The 12,997-nt window shown below is 38.2% G+C and overlaps 1 protein-coding gene across 4 annotated transcripts in view; it reads right to left on the bottom strand.

Annotated features, from left to right (window-relative positions):
- Positions 1 to 12,997, bottom strand: part of RTN4R (reticulon 4 receptor) — a 382,116-nt gene that overhangs the window by 319,792 nt on the left and 49,327 nt on the right. The gene's annotated exons all lie outside the window — the stretch shown is intronic.

The following is a 12,997-nucleotide window of genomic DNA, read 5'->3' as shown; positions in this document are numbered from 1 at the left end:
AGGTTTCCATTGATGGTGAGAATCTGATGTGTTGCGGCAGAGAGTTCTAGAGTATGGGGGAAGCACGGGAGAAGTCTTGTATGCAGTTGTGGGAGGAAGAGATAAGGGGAGAGTAGAGAAGGAGATCTTGAGATGATTGAAGGTTGCGTGCGGGTAGGTACATGGAGACCATGTCACAGATGTATGGAGGAGACAGGTTGTGGATGGCTTTGTATGTCATGGTTAGGGTTTTGAATTGGAGCCTCTGGGCAATAGGAAGGGCCTGGCATAGGGGGGAGGCTGGGGAATAGCGGGGAGACAGGTGGATTAGTCGGGCAGCAGAGTGTAGGATGGACTGGAGTGGTGCCAGAGTGCTAGAGGGGAGACAAGAGAGTAGGAGGTTGCAGTAGTCGAGGCGGGAGATAAGAGCATGCATTAGTGTTTTTGTGGTTTCGTGGTTGAGGAATGAGCGGATCCGGGAAATATTTTTGAGTTTGAGGCAGCAGGAGGAGGCGAGGGCTTGGATATGTGGTTTGATATATCTCCTCCTAAGTAATTGTTAAATTGTTGTATTATTAAGATCTGTGTTAGGACCTTGCATCATGTACAGTATGTTCATCTGAAAATACTTCAAAATTGGGAGCATTATCTTTGCATGTGTCTCCATATGAAATTCAGCATAGATCCCTGTTTTTCATTGTTATTCTGAAAGGAATAAATAAAAATAAAAGATACTTCTATTTTGTAGCAAAAAATATATCTATTAGGCTTGATATATAGTTACTTTGTAAATCTGGGTCAGAATTGCTGTATAATCCTTTTTTGAAAATTTAACTTATATTAAATAAGCATTTCAGACCAGTTAAGTTTATAATTGTATACCCAATCAAATGAAAAACAAGCATTTTATCCTTTTTCATTCAATCTCCTTTTACACTGGGTCATGATTTGGGAATGATCGTCCCATTGTCATTCATATTGTGCCCTACTATCCAGTTCTGATAGACTTCTGGGTTTTGGTGACAAGGGGTGTGATCATGCTTGTACTACCATGTACATCAATGACTGATATTTAGGGGTAGGATTCTACTGCTAGTTAGGGTAAATAAAAAGAGAAGAGTTGAGTGGAGTGGCTGGCATTGTCTGTGAAACCTTTCTGGAGGGACCACAGTAAGGTGAATTGCAGGAGATCGCAAAAAGAAAGGGGCTATTCCATGCTTGGTTATGAATTATCAGAGTGAGCAGGACCAAGGGAGTTATTGAGAGCTTCAGAGAATGAGAGCAGTGCTTGAAGCAGCGCATCATGAGGGAAATGCGGTGGTGTTGTAGATGGCTAACCTGGAACAGTCTGATCTCTTGTCCTGTACTCTACCCATAGATAGGTGCATTGTCTCTTGTATATATTATATGTTTTATTTTATCAATATTTATCTTGTGCACCCTTAAAGTCACGTAGATAATTCAAAACTCAAAATTCACAAATGGACAGAAAGATCCACTAGGGAAAAATCTCATATTTAGACTTTTTAGACTATAAAACTATATTCCACTTCTTAAATTCTCAATTTTGTTCTAATTCAAATTTTCCATATATATATTTTGTGTAACATTTTCTCAGTGACAGTTATACATGGCTTTTAGATGCATAACACTAAGGTGTCATCTCACATTTGGAGGATGGGCAAAAAACATTCATAGAGTTGTTCAAATCTGAAGCAAGAGTGCAGCTTAATTTTCTTCTACTGCATCTCTCATCGAAATATTTGTAAGTACTGTGTATGTCTTTAACTTTAAGTGCTATGATGTTAGGTTTTGGTAATGTGCCAGATATAGGACAGGTATAAACTTTCCCTTTTTTTGCTATTTACTCTGATCTGCTTTTTTAACCTGTTTATAACTTTAGTTTTTAAAACTGCAGACTGTTTCACGATTGTGCTTAGTGTTGGTGTTATTTACTAAAAGTCACTATATATATATATATATATATATAGAGTGACACACACATATATATGTATACACACATACAGGTGCTTCTCACAAAATTAGAATATCAAAAAGTTAATTTATTTAAGTTCTTCAAAACAAAAAGTGAATCTCATATATTATATAGAGTCATTACAAACAGAGTGATCTATTTCAAGTGTTTATTTCTGTTAATGTTGATAATTATGGCTTACAGCCAATGAAAACCAAAAAGTCATTATCTCAGTAAATTAGGATAATTAATAAAAAATACCTGCAAAGTCTTCCTAGGTGTTTGAAAAGGTCCCTTGGTCTGTTTCTGTAAGTTCCACAATCATGGGGAAGACTGCTGACTTGACAGATGTCCAGAAGGCAGTCACTGACACACTCCACAAGGAAAGTAAGCCACAAAAGGTCATTGCTAAAGAAGCTGGCTGTTCACAAAGTGCTGTATCCAAGCATATTAATGGAAAGTTGGGTGGAAGGAAAAAGTGTGGTAGAAAAAGGTGCACCAGCAACCAGGATAACCGTAGTCTTGAAGGATTATTAAGAAAAGGTAATTAAAAAATTTGGGGAAGATTCACAAGGAGAGGACTGCTGCCGGAGTCATTGCTTCAAGAGCCACCACACATAGATGTATCCAGGACATGGGCTACAGGTGTCGCATTCCTTATGTCGAGCCACTCATGACCAATAGACCATGCCAGAAGCGTCTTATCTGGGCTAAGGAGAAAAAGACCTGGACTGTTGCTCAGTGGTCCAAGGTGTTTTCAGATGAATGTAGATTTTGCATTTCATTTGAACATCAAAGTCCCAGAGTCTGGAGGAAGAGTGGAGAGGCACACAATCCAAGCTGTTTGCGGTCTAGTGTGAAGTTTCCACAATCAGTGATGGTTTGGGGAGCCATGTCATCTGCTGGTGTAGGTTTTATCAAGAACAAAGTCAGTGCAGTCATCTACCAGGATATTTTAGAGCACTTAATGCTTCCCTCTGCCAACAAGCTTTTTGGGGATGGAAATTTCATTCTCCAGCAGGACTTGGCACCTGTTCACACTGCCAAAAGTACCAATACATGGTTTACAAACAACAGTATCACTGTGCTTGATTGGCCAGAAAACTCGCCTGACCTTAACCCGATAAAGAATCTATGAGGTATTGTCAAGAGGAAGATGAGAGACACCAGACCCAACAATGCAGACGAACTGAAGGCTGCTATCAAAGCAACCTGGGCTTTCATAACACCTCAACAGTACCACATGCTGATTGCCTCCATGCCACACCACATTGATGCAGTAATTGATACCAAAGGAGCCCCGACCAAGTATTGCGTGCACTTATTGAACATGCAATTCAGTAGGACAACATTTCAAATTTAAAATCATTTTTTGAAGCTGGTGTTATAAAGTATTCTAATTTACTGAGATAATGACTTTTGGGCTTTCATTGGCTGTAAGCCATAATCATCAACATTAACAGAAATAAACACTTGAAATAGATCACTTTGTTTGTAATGACTCTATATAATATATGAATTTCACTTTTTATTTTGAAAAACTGAAATAAATTAACTTTTTGATGATATTCTAATTTTATCAGAAGCACCTGTATATATTTTTGTATTTTGCTTATGTATTTATATCAACTTTTTACAATGGCTATTTTTGTGTATGCAGTAAATTACTATTTGCATGTATGAATGCAATACATGTATTTAAGAAATATTTGTGAATTAAGTTAATACATGAATGCAGTGTGTGAACATATTCAATGGATTTTTTTAACGTAGTCCGCCCTTGTGAACTCTTCTCTATGTCACTGCCTCTTTTAAATACTATTTCTTTTTTCCAACAGAGTTCTAGCTTCTAATACTTGCTCCTACTTAATCTTCCTGCACGTACTTCATTTTCTTGCCATTAAGCTACTTGACTGAAATGATTCATTGGAAAGCTGATTCACATGCGGGCTGAGCCATCGATGGGGGAACTTCCAACAAATGTTTATTTGGATGATGTGAAAAAGACATGTAAAACCTCCAAACCCATGTAACCCTTTTAAATTAGCACATAATATTAAAGAAAGACTCATTTAAATTTAATTTCTTCATGTTTCAAATGCATGTGATACTTCTCCGTTGGCCGATGAATTTCCCTGCTGCAAGCAGTACGAATCATTTCTGTGTAATGACTTTACTAAGAATATAGAAATTAAATCCGTCTTCCAGGATTTGCCAGTGCTGCTGTATCATGAAGAAAATGACTTGTTAAATTGCTTTGCTTTTCTTCTCTAATGCAAAACAGGTAATTGAACATTTCACCTTGAAATTCCTCTTGCTTTGCTTATGTCATTCAATATTTATGTTTTAAGCATTGAAAGATGTCTTTTGATTTTTGCTTTCAGCTTCAGTATTCTGATGGCATTTTACCAATATTTGAATTAGTTATACCTTCAATAGTGTTTTTTTTTCAAATGTCTAAAAATCAAAGTAGCTGTCTTGTTTAAAAAAAAAAAATATGGGATTATAGGAAATTTAAGTGAATGAGGCACACAGCACTTGAGGTACATTTATGAAGACTGTTCTTCCAGTGCTACACCAGCTAAAGAACAGGTACAAGGAAAATAGCTCCAGTATTTGGTTTTGGGACAGCAGCAGTCGTGAAAACCACACTTCCCACAGGCAGTACTCTGTAGCTATTGTTCTAGAAAATGTATTTTTAACTGGTAATTTTTAAGTTCTTAAACGGAATGTGTTGCGATTTTTGAGCACTGATTTAATTCTGCTATGTTATCGTAATTCAGTCATCTGTAATGCAGAGACGGCTGAATAAGGCTTTACTGTGACATATTCAAAGAAGCCCACTGAGCCGTATATTCTTAATAGACCAGTGGTGTGTTAAACTACTACAGACCTACTACAAACTTTGTTTACAGCTCAAACTGTACCAATGCGTTCCCATAAACAGTAATGCATTGTTTTGACACACTTCATCAACAATCATCCGCATGCGTATGGCTGCGCATATTTGACGCCTCAAAAAATGCAATGTTGCATTCGCCACACACTGCCACACACCGCGAAATGACGCATGCGTACACATCCACAAGTGAACGCATGCAAACACATGTTCCTGTGCACACCATGTTAAAGATATGTATGCATGACGCATGCAGATCTATGCGGATCAAACTCTGCACACAGATACGCAAATGTGAAACCAGCCTTAGCTATGTGCAGGCCTGTTGTAAAAAGCCTTAGCTATGTGCAGGCCTGTTGTAAAAAGCCTTAGCTATGTGCAGGCCTGTTGTAAAAAGCCATAGCTATGTGCAGGCCTGTTGTAAAACCAGGTTGAAAGAAGAGGCCCTGATGCCCATATAGTGGGAATCGAGCAGCAGGGTGGCCGGGGAGGTGAATGGTGGTGTGAATATTATCATTTTTTGTTTGTTTTTTACATCTAACTACAGTCAAGCATCCACTACTGAGGTAAATAGCAGGTGAGAACTCTAGGATAATAGCTTAGCTAATTAAATACCATCTTAGAGACGCACTCGTGTCTATGACGCACTCGCGTTATGACATGTGAGCCTTGCACGCAATCAGCATTGGCGTCGCTGTCTCTACCATTGTGTCAGCAGTATGTATTACAATTATGCTTACTATCTAGGTCATACCTTATACCACGTTATGATGGGTGTATTAGTGCGCTATCATTGTGCTAACTCTATATACTGTTTATCTACCTTCACATTACATCAGGCTTGTGAACTAGATCCTTCAACCTATATCTACTACATAGGATTGAACTATTGCACTTTTTACCTTGACCTGAATTCAGGGGCTTAAAGTGTGATTGCTTCTTTGCACAGTTCTCTACAGACAGATGGATTAGACTCCGATACTAAAGTGTTGTGGTCTGTTATGCTGTCACTTTTTTGTGCCTTTTAGTGTTTTCTGTTTTGGTTTGTTGTTAATGAATACATTTTCTATATATATGGTGATCTTTATGCTCGCATGCCCTCTTTTTCTTTATATTACCCTGCCTTTGGACATATCAGTAATCAGTAGGAAGTGAGTGGTCAGCCACAGCACTCACTTCCTCTTGATAATGTATGCCTAAGCTTTTCTATTTTTACGGGGGCAAACATTCAGATCAAGAAAGGGTTGTCCTCATAGTGTACACTCCCTTTAAAGGGAATCTATCATCAGGTTTATGCTATCCCATCTTAGAGCAGCATAATGTAGGGGCAAAAACCCTAATTTCAGAGACGCCACACCTACTGGATTGCATGTTGTATTTTCAATAAAATTAATGTTTTCTTTGGTGTAGATCTACCAGTTATCTGAATTCTGAGCTTTGTACAACCCTACCCGTACCACTGATTGGCAGCTTTCTGTTTATACTGTGCATAGGCAGAAAGCTGCCAATCAGTGGTGTGGGTGCCGTTATATATAGGTCATGAATGTGGGAGACTACATGGCTGCAGGTTTACCAGTCCTCTGGTGATAATTTCCTGGTTTTATCAAAACTACAGCAAGCAACCCAGTAGGTGACACATCACTAGAATCAAAGTCTTTGCCTCTACATTTTGTTGCGTTTAGATTAATTGGCAAAAAATTAAAAACTTAATGACAGATTCCCTTTAATTAGAACTATGCTTTTAACTGATCATGGTTGCTTCATCCATAGAACAGAACATGACACTGGATTGCGAGCTTTTAACATTGAAATGTTCTTTTCACACTTGGCATTCTGGAAGGCTTTTACTATTATCATATGCATCTTATGAATGGCACTTGGTACAGATTGCAGCACATTCCATTTTGTTTAGTTTCTCTTAAAAAATTTAATTCATCAGATAAAAGAATATGGGACATTATTCACACGCTGAAAAGACAGCTGCTATATGAGGTCTTCATCTAACGTGCATTTCTTTATCTAAACCATCAACGGATTTAATTAGAACAGAAAATTGTTCAATAGTTTCTCCATCACCTTAGTGAATATATTACAGCATTACCCATAATAACTGTAATTCTGAAGATTGTGATATTGCCCTTAATGCAAAAGTATTTTTTTCTGATTTCAAATTTAAGCCAAGCATTTTGGTTAATCAACCAAGGAAAAGTAAGAATGTGGGTTAAATAAAAATAATCTTCAGTTCACCAGCCAAAAAAGTTATAATATTTTTTATGATAATACACATTCTTTAAAAAAATTATTGAACATATTTTCCAAGCCTAGCTCTTTGTGCCTCATGATGTGTTCCACAAAGCATCACATAAAGGAATGCTGTATGAAACCATTTCAATAAGGCCGTGAGTCATTTGTGAGTCACCTAGATTTTCCAAACAGTCATTCTTCTATAGATGAAACAGTCATGTTAACGTGTTACTGAATATAATTGGTATCTTTCCTACAAACTAGAACAGCAGGGCAACTGGACGGCTCCTTATTTCTAGCACTGACCCTTAAAGTGACATTAGAATGGCTTCTTCTTAAGTTCTTTCAAGTTGAAGTAAAAGCAGATCATAGCTAACAAAATGTTATTCATGTACGATGCAGGTAAAATGTCGTATCCATTTTAAAGTTGATATTAGTGGTTAAAACACAAGTTTTGGATTCAGTTAGAAGAAATTTACTAATTCAAGTACAAATGCTGGTGGCTCAAACAAGTCTGAAGTAGTGTCTGAAAATGTTGCTTATTGAATCACATTGGACGCAACTCTGATACCCCACGGTGATGATGCCACATCACAAAAAGTAGGACATGAGTTTCTAGTGTATGGTGTTTTGTCTGAACAATATATTGCTAATTTACTTGCGCCAAGAAAAGTGGCATAAATGGTAAATCTTCCTCAGTATCCTGTGGTCCCAAGATTTGCTCTAAAACTTGACTGTTGCATCTAAGTCAAAATTCATTTCCTCTGTTTCAGCTTCTGTGTAATAGTTCAAGTTTGTCTGGACCAGTTGTGCCTTACATTATGAGACTTTGGGAGTCAACTTTTAACTTCTTGCCTATTTGCTCCTTTCTGTGAACCTGGCTAGGGTTATCACTATTTAGTCCTTTCGCTTTCATCATTAGTTACCAGTTAAAGGGAACCTGTCACCCCCCCAGGGCATTTTTAACTAAAAGAGTCACCTTCAGCAGGACTAAGGCTGCATTCTGTGAAGTTAGCTCTTCTGTTTCTGACCCCCACTAATGGCGAAAAATTGACTTTTATAAATAGGTCCTCATACCTGGATTCAGTTACAGAGGTATGGGGTGTCCCTCTGTTTAAGCTGCCTCCCAGCTGTCCATCAACCACCTTGTAGCGTCCCAGCACCGCCTCCTCCTGTCTTGTTGCAGTTACATGCCGGCGTGTGCCTGCGCTGTGACAACAGTTCTCGTGCATGCACAGTGCGCACTGCCAGGCAACTGACATCAGGCTATCGAGCCTGCGTGTTTCTGAGTCCCAGATCCCGCCCCGCAGTGTGTTATGAAGTATTCACACTGCAGGGTGGGATCTGGGGACTCAAACTTACTAGGCTTACTAGGCCATGTTTTAATTTATTTTAGTAGACATTTACTTACGGAGTTTTGCACTTGGCACTTTTTAGAAATAGTGCTTTATAACATAACTTGCTAGGATTCATCTCTTCATTCATTTTTTTCTAATATATTGCACTTTGCACTTTTCTGAATATACTTTCTAGTAAATATATTTGCGCAGTTTAGGATTATATCCCCTAGAAGAATTTTTTGAGTGCTCATAAAGCCCTTTATGCATCCTCCCTTTTTTTGCCCTTCAGCTACACTTACAGTTGTGGCCAAAAGTATTGACACCCCTGCAATTCTGTCAGATAATACTCAGTTTCTTCCTGAAAATGATTGCAAACACAAATTCTTTGGTATTATTATCTTCATTTAATTTGTCTTCAATGAGAAAACACAAAAGAGAATGAAGCAAAAAGCAAAACATTGATCATTTCACACAAAACTCCAAAAATGGGCCAGACAAAAGTATTGGCACCCTCAGCCTAATACTTGGTTGCACAACCTTTAGCCAAAATAACTGCGATCAACCGCTTCCGGTAACCATCAATGAGTTTCTTAAAATGCTCTGCTGGAATTTTAGACCATTCTTCTTTGACAAACTGCTCCAAATCCCTGATATTTGAAGGGTGCCTTCTCCAAACTGCCATTTTTAGATCTCTCCACAGGTGTTCTATGGGATTCAGGTATGGACTCATTGCTGGCCACCTTAGAAGTCTCCAGTGCTTTCTCTCAAACCATTTTCCAGTGCTTTTTGAAGTGTGTTTTGGGTCATTGTCCTGCTGGAAGACCCATGACCTCTGAGGGAGACCCAGCTTTCTCACACTGGGCCCTACATTATGCTGCAAAATTTGTTGGTAGTATTCTGACTTCATAATGCCATGCACACGGTCAAGCAGTCCAGTGCCAGAGGCAGCAAAGCAACCCCAAAACATCAGGGAACCTCCGCCATGTTTGACTGACTGTAGGGACCGTGTTCTTTTCTTTGAATAGCTCTTTTTCTCCTGTAAACTCTATGTTGATGCATTTGCCCAAAAAGCTCTACTTTTGTCTCATCTGACCAGAGAACATTCTTCCAAAACGTTTTAGGCTTTTTCAGGTAAGTTTTGGCAAACTCCAGCCTGGCTTTTTTATGTCTCGGGGTAAAAAGTAGGGTCTTCATGGGTCTCCTATCATATAGTCCCTTTTCATTCAGACGCCGACAGATAGTATGGGTTGACACTGTTGAACCCTCGGACTGCAGGGCAGCTTGAACTTGTTTGGATGTTAGTCGAGGTTCTTTATCCAACATCCGCACAATCTTGCGTTGAAATCTCTTGTCAATTTTTCTTTTCCGTCCACATCTAGGGAGGTTAGCCACAGTGCCATGGGCTTTAAACTTCTTCTAAGAGGTATGATTGTACATGAAAAAATATTTGGATTTAGTCATCTCCCAAGAATAAACCACGAAAATAATGTAAATTTTATAAAAATATAATTAAACTTAATTTCTCAATAGAAGTGACTTAAACAAAGGCTTGGAACTCTACAAAAGTTTGGGCCCTTTGCTGGTCTGAAGCATACAGGTAGGCATTACAACAGTATCAAGAGATACATTCATCACTAATGATGATGAAGCAATTGTTGGTGCTCATCAATCTAGGAAACGTTATAAGGCCATTTCCAAACATTATGGGATCCATCATTCCATTGTGAGAAAAATATTTATAAGTGAAAAACACTCAAGTCATTTGAAAATTTTCCTAATAGTGAATGTCTCAGCAAATTCACCCCAAGATCAAACCATGCAATGGTAATAGAAAGAGCATAAAACCTAAGAGCTACAGCTCAGACTCTAAAAGCTTCAGCTAGCATGTTGAATGTTCAAGTTCATAACAGTCAAATAAAAAAAGACTAATCAATAATGGCATGTTTGGATGGGGAAATAAAGAACATGGCAGCACAGTTAAAGTTTGCAAAGTTTCATGAGAACAAACCAAAAGTCTTTTGGAACAATATCCTTTGGACAGACAGGATCAACATGGAGATATTGGTCCATTATGATCTGTAACACCTCATACCAACTTTCAGGCATGATGCCGAAGAGGTGAATTTCAACTTGTTTTTCAGCTATACGTCCAGGGCATCTTGCAGTTATTAAGCTGACAATGAACTATTTGTATACCAAAGCATTTTAGAGTTAAATATGAGTCCATCTACCCCAAAGTTACAGCTTGTTAGAAAGAAACTAGGCCATGAAACAGAACAATGATCCCAAGCACATAAGAATATCTACATGAGAATGACTGAAAATAAGGATAAAGGTATTGCAATGGTCCAGTCAAGGTCAAGATGTAAATCCAATAGAAATGCTGTGGTGTACCTAAACAGAGCTGTGCAGAAATGATTGTCCACAAACCTCAATGGTCTTAAGCAATGTTGTAACAAAGAGTGGGCCAAAATTCCTGCAGAATAATTTGAGAATGACCATGTCATACAAAAAATGATTCTTTCAAGTTATTGCTGGTACATGGTTCTAAAAGCTTTTCATACATGGGGTATACTTAATTTTTCACGCACTGATTCTGCATTTTCAGTTTGGGTATTCCTTATGACAGCACTATTAAATCATGTAAAAAATTATACTGTGAAATTAAGATAAGTTTCACGAAATTGAGACTCTATATTATACTGTATGTACATACTTTTAATCCTCGTCTTTGCAAAATATAAATTAAATACCTAAATATTAATGTTTTTTTTCTGGACACAAGTTAAAACTGTTACGAGAGCACAGTATCTTACTGATGATTTTATTTCTTTTTTTTACATCTCCCATATAAAGCATTTTTCTTAGCATTTGGTATTTCCACAGATCTTAAGGTCAAATCTTAAACTTGCTCTGGATCGGTGAGAGTCCCAAAGGACAGACCCTCACCGATCACAAAGTTATGGTAATCTGTTCCTTAGCCCTCACAGGAAATGTGATATAATAGTATGTAACATATGTAATTATTTTCAGGAGATCTAGTTGCAGTAAATGGAATCAACTGACAACTAAATGTGTATGAAGGTAACCCGGAGGTTGCCCAATGTCTGCATGTTAAATTTTAGCATGCATCATTTCTTCAGTGACAAGATAAGCATTAAACTGAGTTATCTGGAATTTTTTTAATGCACATCTCTATGACAGAAAAACGTGCACAGCTAACACATTTCTTCTATTTAGAATAATAGTGTTTCAGTGCAGCATACAAAAAGAATGGATCTCCCATGTTCTGCTGCCAGGTGTGTCTTGGAAGAACTGATTATGATGTTACTTGCTCCTGTGTCTTTTCTTCAAAGCAATTAGCACTTCTGACCATAGCATGAACTATTTTGTTAAGAAACCATATTGCAATGTGTTTATTATTTTAAATGCACTTCAGTGAAAACACTTTTCAGTACTGCACCCCACCTAATTGTCTGTACCTTATTTTATTAATTATTTTCTCACATCTCAGCAGTTTGGCCTCATTGCCTTGACACTATCTTAAATTTCAGACTTTAAATTGTTTTCTTCCCATCTGCACTCTGCTATCAACCAAAGCATCTCATAGACAAGTTAAGGCTGGGTTCACACTTGTGTTTGGCTGGTCTGTGTATGGCTGTGTAATTCTTCTCTTAAGCTCTGCCTACTTCCGCATGTGTCCGGTGTACCTATCTTTAACATTGGGTACGCAGGGACATACGTTGTATGCAGATGCGTCCGCATGAGGCGTTATGACGTGCCCACCGAATGCACAGAAATGCAACATGTTGCAGGCACGTCAAAATGCCGCATGTGGACGCATCCGTATACAACGCATGTCCCTGCGTACCCAATGTTACAGATAGGTACACAGGACAAGGCAGGATGCATGCGGAAGTAGGCGGAGCATAGGTGGAGCTTTAGGGAGGATGTACACAGTCATACGCAGACCAGCCATACGCAAGTGTGAACCCAGCCTAAGCCTGTAGCATTGCTGCCTGCTGGGGGACAGATCAATTATCTTCTCAATATTCTCCTAAATAAATTATTACAGAGCTACATAGAAAAGGATGCTTATCTGTCATCTTTTACATTATAACTGTGCTAATGGAATTGTCCAGTCATCATCAGTAATTGTGACATTCGTTTTATCATGTCTGTGTAGAACTTGTGTGGTATAGCCCATGCAGTTTTTTCATGCCCAAGATTTTGGAGACCAATTAGAGAGGAAAAATGAGAATTCCCAAGGGGTCACTAAGAGATCACATGATTAGTAAAAAATAAATCCACACATTCTTACATGAATAAAAATAAATACTAGAGAGCTACTTTACTAATTGCATGCCCAATTGTTACTAGGTCTTAAAATTACAAAAACAAATGTGTCCTGGGGCATCAAGCATTGAACATGAGCAGGTTGATGTGAAGAGAAAAAGAGACAGAGGGCACTTGGCTCAATTTAGGTTGGAATCATATTGTAGTAAAAACAAGAAAATAAAACAGCATGAACACATGGAAGTATAACACACAGAAGCAAAT

The sequence above is a fragment of the Dendrobates tinctorius genome, unplaced genomic scaffold (assembly GCF_039654945.1).
Source record: "Dendrobates tinctorius isolate UK_male_01 unplaced genomic scaffold, ASM3965494v1 ptg000073l, whole genome shotgun sequence".
Lineage (NCBI taxonomy): Eukaryota > Metazoa > Chordata > Amphibia > Anura > Dendrobatidae > Dendrobates > Dendrobates tinctorius.
This window is presented reverse-complemented; position numbering and strand designations above follow the sequence as displayed.